The sequence below is a fragment of the Leiobunum rupestre genome, chromosome 7, assembly GCF_980474605.1.
Source record: "Leiobunum rupestre chromosome 7, qqLeiRupe1.1.hap1, whole genome shotgun sequence".
Classification (NCBI taxonomy): Eukaryota; Metazoa; Arthropoda; class Arachnida; order Opiliones; family Sclerosomatidae; genus Leiobunum; species Leiobunum rupestre.
In genome coordinates, this window is record NC_143390.1 from 1,561,142 (window position 1) to 1,569,867 (window position 8,726).

Here is an 8,726-nt window from a genome sequence, read left to right on the forward strand (position 1 = left end):
CTTTTCGTAGTAATGCTTTTAAAACGCTAAAAACAGCTTTACTATTATTATATAGCATACGATTTTAAGTTAAAAATCAATTAAGCTAAATAGAGATTACACGCTTTTCGGCACTTGGGCTTCGAATTTTGGCCACACCAATTACATACATAATACTGTATATCAAAAACATCGCGTTTAAAAAGTTAATTAAAGTTGCACGTTAAGGTCACGGAATTCGTGCAATAGAAGTAATTAAGTTTCTAGACGCTATGTCGGAAAATCGTTTTTATTGATTTAATTCCAACTATACAGGCTGTTTGAAATTGATCGATACAAGCGGTTTTTGCTATAACTCTTTATTTGCGATGAGCGAAATTTCCTAGGGGTATGCGATGACTTGTAATCGTTTTACATTTTAATTTTCACGAAAATCGCGACATTTTTTATGGTTTTGAAAAAATAATTATTTTTCACCGACTGGTTGCGCACAAAAAGGTTTCAATGTTTAAGTGAGAAAGCAGACTCTAAAAGGTTAGAATTAACTTGGTTTGTTTAAAATCAGATTTTTTTTCATTGAAATATAAGGTCATGAATAAAACAAGTTGGTTGAAGGAGGCTATAGCTTTTTATTTCAATTATTTTAATCTAGAATTCGAAGTTACCACTTCGAATTTCCAAAAACCAAATTAGTTTACAAATGTGCTTCACTTATACCACCGTCATCTCCGATACGGTTAAAAAGATTTCGAAAAGAGTCTTGGATCATTTTTGGAGTGCATCTACATTTCTCTTGAACGGTGGCCACAGGCGTACGGGAGCTTACTTCTTTCATTTTAATAATGCCCTTTTGATATTAGTTTTTTGTATCGAAAAACATAAGAAAACAATACTTTGTTAATGGACACATTTGGGTCCAACGAATAATAGAAACTGCACATTCGCGCGATTTCCAACGTTTTGGAGGTCGATTATTTACGGACAATTACTCGAATACGGTTCAATTTACGACATCGTTTCTTCGACCTTTTTCACACCTTGTTACCGAAAGAAAACGCTTGCAAGTTTGTGCCAGTCTTCTCTAAAAACTACCCTGTATAAAAAAAGCTTACTTTCCCTAATTAATTACTTAAAATATCATATTGTTTAGCCTTAAAACAGTCTTAAGAATGTCTTACAAGATTCCTTAGGTTTCCCTTCACAATTTTTTTATCAGTACACTACATTTCTCTAAAGGGTCCATAAAGGTTCCCTAGCTTTATCTATAAACACCTTATTTGTACAATTAAAATGACATCAGTTTATTAAGTTTTATAATTTAAAATTTAGTTTTTTACCACCTCCTGGCCGTCTGGCCATCGTATCTAACGTTATTTTCGTTGATTTGGTCACTGATGGTTTGGTTGAGCGCAGATTTTGGGAGACCCGCAAATTGTTTCGTTACAAAGCTTGAAAGATTTTATTTAAATTTAAAATATTGTATAAAATGAGAGGGCGTTTTAACCGTTAATTGTGTAACAATGATTTTTTTAAATGGCATTTTAATAATAATTTGTCATAGTTATTTGGCGTTCAATTTAAGGGATAAGTCTCTTTCCATTGTTCATTCTTAAATACAAGGATCAGGGGGGGCTCAAAATTATTTTTGAATTATATAATAATAGTAATTAGCTAAGCTAATACACAAGGCACCACCCTAGGTCAAAGTCGTCTGAGACTTTTATGGTCTTCCAATTCAGGTGGCTGGGTTAAATGGCGTCGAACTGTCTTGACTCTTCTCGCGCCTAGAGACTGCTTAGAAGCATCGATTTGATACTGTACCCATAGGCAATGTTCATATTATCCGTTTCAGAAAAAAAACCTTTCGGAGCAAATTCCTAGCGAAAAGAACACATTTTACAATAAAAAAGTTGTAGGGAATACTGCAAAACCTACAAATAACATATGTTCGATCACAAACGAACAATTTTCCACTTAGATAATGAGGTTTTCAAAAACAAGTTCGCCATAGCAGGCCAAAGGGATATTTTACAAAGCTTAGTTAAATTAATTGTTTTTGAGAATAGCATCTAAACCAACAAGTTTAATAAGACCTACTAAATTTACAAAACAAGTTTTTTCTTAGTTGATTTGTACAATATTTTAATTTAGTTTTAGTATATAAACCAAAACAACCCAAAATGAAGAGCAGTCAGAGTTTTGCAAGTTTGCAAAGGTCAACAATACCTTTGTATTCTGCTGAACAGCGCGCTTTAATGGTGGAATTATTTTTAGTGGAGCCCATCGAAAGAAGTGGTATCCTAACAGATTTCCTAGTCACAACAACGTTCTCAAAGCTGATCGAGATTTTCAGAACCATGGAGATGTCAATCCATGATTCCGACTAGCTGATCGTCAAAAAATCGTCGAAGAAAATATAGTTTTAGCGTTCTTCGTGGGATATCTCCAAGCAAGCATTCGAAGTGCAAACGGAGAGTTGGGTTTGCCCCGAATCTCCATTTGGAGTATTCTTCACGAGCAAAACTTTAATCCTTAGCGTGCAACACTTCAATAAGCTCTTCACCACGGAGATATGGTTGTAGATTTGACTTTTGTAACTGGTTTAGCAACATTGTGAACGAAACTCCGGACTTTTTAAAAATCTGCTCTTGGTGACCGATAAGCGTTCGTTTGGGAGATACGAACCATTTGACCACCAAAAAAGAATCACATGTGAGGTGATGTGAGTCCACGATGATAATTTCCCACCACCAACAATTTAGGTTAAATGTGTGGACGGGTCTGGTCAATGGTTAACTTATCGTACATTGACATGTTATTCTCAAAAACAATTAATTCAACTAAGCTTTTTAAAAGAACCCTTTGGCCTGCAATGGCGAACTTATTATTTTGCTGACCTCATTATCTAAGGGAAAAATTGTTCGTTTGTCTTTGAACAAACGTTGTTTGTAAGTTTTTAAGTATGCTCTTCAACTTTCTCATTGGAAATTGTTCCTAAGCCTTATCGGGCAAAAGATAAATTTAAAAATAAAGTGAAAATCTATTCGTTTATCTGCAATTTACAATATAAAGCGTTCCCAACTAAAGTCGCATACCGTGCAAAACGAGCCACCCTGTATACATTAATGAGAAAAATAATTATTTCAGTTTCTGCTAACCAATATATTTTTCTGAATAGCATAATTATCTTTCATTAAGTTTAAAAATTTCATTAAAAAAAGTTTCATTTTTAAAGTTCCTAATGATCATTAAAGTATCTAAAAACTTTTTTATTAAATATTGCTTGGCTCTAAAACATTTGCAGTCTCGGTCGAAGAACAGCAATTGAGTTATTTGATTTATTAAATTTATTCGATATCTTCATTAAATATTTTATCAATTTAGTCAAAGCTGCATGGTCAAAAAAATTATTGATAATAAAAAATTTCAAATTATAAATTTAAATAGTGATAAATTTTACCGTAACTATATAAGAAACAAAACTAAACGTATAACATTCTTTCTCGACACTGACGCGCCCCAGATCTGACTCGGATTCTCAACTGAACTGCGTATGGTATAATTATTGAAGTATATCTAGAATTTTTAATAAAAAAAACCCTCCTCCTGACCTTGAGTACCATAACAATTGCCTTAAAAATACTGGATTCCCCTTTAATTATAAAAGCGCCTTATACCCTAAATTAAAAAATTTAGTTCAAAACTGAAGCCTATCTATGGGATTATATCTTAAAAACTACAATAAAACTTAAGCGTTAAGCTAGTAAATATAGCGTGATTATTAAAGAGCAACTACTGAACACATCTGGTAGCAGAAACCATTACAAAAAATTAGAAGGATGGTTTCCATTCTTAATTCCCCATTTCAAAATGAACCGGAATAACCATCAGCTAGTTTTAAAAAATTTCAAATGTCTCATTGAGTTTTAATTTTTTGCTTTAGATTTTCTTTTGAAAGATCATCCTAATAGTGACTTTCAATTTCCTCAATTTAAGTTTTCATTGATAACCTTTAATTCAAAAGGTGTTCAAATAAGTAGTTTTTATAGTTAAATAAGTATCAGCAATTCACTTGACAGCCACAATTTTCATCAATTTCATGCCACGCTTCGTTAAGTTAAAAGGAACCACCTATGGACTGCATTGCAAAGGAAGATAAAATTAGGGAATAAGGTGGTTCCTTTTAACTTAACGTTGCGTATATACTTATCTCCACCACTCTCCCCTTATTCGGCTTTCCGTTGCTATGCATGCAACTCGTTTTGAAATTTTTAATGTTTAGGCTTAGTTTCTCTATTCGGTGATATAGTCGCAAACCAGATTTCCCACACAGTACTGACGAGTCCCAAATATGACGAAGACGGTCTACCGTTGGAATTTCTAAATATTTAATTTAATTTAATTTAGTTTTTCACTCGAAGATCTATTTGGTTCGAGTTTCGCGTCTTTTTGTTTGCTCGAAGACCCATCGGTACGAGCCATTAGTAAGTTTTTAAATTTCTTCAAATTTGTTTAGGGTTTAGCTTTATTATCCCTTTTCATAATGCCACGCTTCACCAAGGACTTCACGATGATGATTTATCTAATTGTTTCAGTATCGTGACCGATGAAAGTCAAGATTCCATCCGTTTGTTCAACAGTCAGAGAAGCCATGTGTGGAACGATGAAACCTGCACTGGGGATTTCGTCAGAAAAAGCAGATCGAATTTCAAAGAAACTTCTCTGGTGGTCTACAAGAAGATCGCTTTATCGGACATATTTTTTACCAAATCACCTAAATGGAAATATGGCCGTTATGGAGATATGCCTAAAGAAACTCGCTGCGAACAGCTCTAACCTCAGGTTGAAAGGGTTTAGTAATTAATTGTTTTAGATTCAATTTCAGATGCAGTCTGATGTCTCATTGAAGCTTCATTTTGCAATTTTTTTAATTTGACCTATCGCTTATATTCCTTATAAAATTTCTAAAATCAACAAAAAAGTTCTCCATTCTCAACACTCCCATCGCAAACTGACCATTTTTTACCATATTAAATGGGTTCTTAAGTGGTGTTACTTCAATTTTTTTTCACTTGAGGGGCGTGTTTTAGCTTTAACTCAACTAGGAGATCGCGTTATTGGACATATTTTTTCCCAACTCGGCTAAATGGGCAGAGCTACCGAGCATTCCTTGAGAGTGAAGTTGCAAATTCGTTGGAAGATTTACCTTGGATCAAACTCCCACATATTTGGTTCCAGCATGATGGAGCACCAGCTCACAAGCAACAAGATGTGGTACAGTATCCTTACCCCGAGTTCTTGGGTGGAATGGTTCAATTCTATGTCTTCTTAGATCCCCAGATCTGACACCGCTGGACTTTTTACGGTGGGGATTCGTAAAGGAGCAAGTTTATCAGACGCCAGTCACTATCGAAGAAGGCTTGAGCCAGATAATTATTGTATCGTTCCAACTTTTAACTCCAACTATGTTCCTAAGTACAGTCTTTTACAAAAGTCTTCGACAAAGGGAGTTTTTGCATTTATCTTAAAATTTGTCGAAACGTGTAAACGATAGAAAAATGAAACCAAAGGCAATTTTTTATACTTTTTTATTTCCTTTCACGTGGAGTTGTCGTATTTTGCAAAGCGGTAATAGTTACGGCGGAAACACCATATGTCGTTTTTAATAACTTTTCAAATAATGGAGTTATGCCCCTGAAACAGGCATTTTCGGATACAGGGTGTTCGTGTAATATTTAGAAAGTGTCACTGTCATTGCTCTACCACCAACGGTTGCAGAGCTATAGCCGGTTGAAATTTTCGATACAATTTGGGAAAAACTCAAAGACGTCAAATATCACTTTTGGCATTACACCGATAATGCAGTGCGTTTCAAAAACAATTAATATTGTAAAGGAAAAGAGACAAGAATGGAATCAATGAAAGTATAAAATAGCTAGGTGAAGAAAACTATAATCACTGGTGTAGCAAAATGTTTCCGTCTTTTAACCCCTCAACCGATTCTGCTAAATTCGTTTTTACCACAAGTAACATAATCTTATTAGTATGACAATTTCCATTGTTTCAATGTTAAAACTTTTAGTCACTGGGTCTATCAAACTATTGTAAAAAAAGCCATTCACTCGAGGAAAGGATGCTAAACCAGTAATTACAATTTTCTACACCTATTTTCGACTTTCATTGCTTCCATTCTCGTCTCTTTTCCTACAAAATATTAATTGTTGTTGAAACACTCTGCATTATCGGGGGAATGCCACAAGTGATATTTGACGTCTTTTAGTTTTTTCCAAATGGAATCGAAAATTGCAACCGGCTATAGATCCTCAACCGTTGGTGGTAGAGCAATGACAGTGACACTTTCAATATGAATTGACCACCCGGAATCCGAAAATGCCGGTTTCAGGGGCGTAACTATTATCGCTTTGCAAAATACGACAACTCCACGTGAAAGGAAATAAAAAATATTAAAAATTGCTTATGGTTTCAATTTTCTATCGTTTACACGTTTTGAGAAAATTTAAGATAAATGCAAAAACTCCCTTTGTCGAAGACTTTTGTAACAGACTGTACATGTCAAAATGTGTTTATCATCGTGTACAGCAATGGCTGGCGGAATTTTTGAACATAAATTATTTTAAGCATATTACATAACAATGTAATATGCTTAAAATAATTTAGAAATCTGACTAGTGCTTGGGTGGAACCAGTGTGCATTGATATTGAACTAAGACCATGGCAAAAAAGTTTATTGGAACAATGAATTCCTTCAGAAAAATAATATTTTTGATAGGTAAAGATGTAAATGAAGGATAATCGTGAATGTTAAAATATTTGAAAAGCAACAGTTTCTAGGAGTGAAATCCTTGTTTATTCCAGCGTGACTAACTTTTTGTATATCATTATAAGAAGTACAAAAATATGCGCCGAACATTTGGCAATATTTGAAATTTTAAAAGAAGGTTAGCACTAAATAAAATGGTGTATAAACATTTACACCCTAAATGTAATTTGTGTATTTGGTAATTATATGCCGAAATTTTTCGGCTTAAGTACTGATAGAATTGTACGATTTTATATTAATATCGAAATATTTATGGTAATAAAAGGTGTCAGATTTTTTTCATAAAAAACCATTGGACTTTTTTTCAAATATTCTAAAAATTAACTTTTAATTTCCACAGTGGTTTGTAAGAGCATAGACAAATAACATAGGGACTCATAAGGCAAGCATAGAAATGTTTGCGCATTTCTGTCTAGCCTAACTAACGACGCGCCCTCTAGCGCGGGTCTCTGGAGTAAGAAATTTAGGACAGAATGGCAACGTCCAAACGAGTCAACGAGAAGTCGCTAATAAAAGGTAAAAAATGATTTTTGAGTAGTTTTGATACAGGATTAATTAGGCCTAATTTTGTGTTAGTAATAATAAATTTGGAATTGTTAGAAAATGAAATGAATCTTTCTAGCCTTGTGTTTAGAATGTTTTTTGATAATTGCTTATGACTTCTAGGCCTTGGCTAATAGGTTTTTCTTTTCAGATATTCTTAACAACGATTTTGAAAACCTAATATGTGAAATATTATTAACAGACTGATTAATTACCTTTCCAATTTGTGGAACTGGATGTGGATTTAAAAAAGTTGGTCCAGATTAACCTATGAAATGTAGTGAACAAACATATTTGGCACTCTTCTTGTAGTCGAATTTATCAATATAGGCCAAGTCCCAACCGCTGTTCAATAACCACGTTTCAAATTTTGTAAATTGTTTTTTAGGGTTTGGAAACCTATAGTATTTAATTCCCTCAACTTCACCCATTGAATCATTCTTGCAGTCACCATAAAAACCCTTTTTTAACGTCATTATACGTAAAATAAATTTATTAATTAAATTATTTTTTCGTAAATAAACCTATATTTTCCAGTCGCCATTTTTTTAGTTTATGGCTTTACGGGTACAGATAGAGAAACAACTTAAAAAAGCATTATTGTGTTGAATATAATTACCTATTAATCGTGATTTTTCGCGTGAAATTCTGCTATGCCATTAAAAAGTTACATCTTAACACATATTCAGCCTTATTCAAAATAAAACGTTTAAGGGGAAACTGTGTAGTTATCTATAAAAGTAACTGACGGCTCCAAAAAAGATCATCTGTAAACTTTTCAGTTTAATTGGTAACAAAACTTGTTTTAATGCTTCGAGAATTATTTTATTACTACAAAGTATGTTGATTACACCGCCATGGTGTATAATATCCATAATTTTACATATTTTTCAATCGGAATAATTTGTTTTTTTTTGCCCCAGAAATTTTATAACAAATGGAATTTGTTGTACCAATCTTTATTTCTATTTCCATATTTGTTATCCCATAGCAGTTGTTTATACTAACCGTGGTTTCCTTTTTCTTTGTTTCTGTTTGAACTTTAAGCCCTGTGACAGACGAGACCGCTACCCAGTATTGTGCAATGTCTTTTTACTTATCCGCACTTTTATGGGGCTTTGTTAGTTGCGTAAACGAATCATAATATTACCCCTTTAAAGCCCCGTTGCAAGTACACAATAGAAGAACCTGTGAATACACAAATAAAACAATTCATCGTGTTTTGGTTCATTTAGCTAAGGTGTAGAATTAGTCATAATATGATAAGACTTAATGAAATTCTACTGATTGTATATTAAAAGTTTTGTTTACTAAAATGAGATGACTAGTTTCGCCGACCCGTTCGGGGCTTCATCAGGTTACT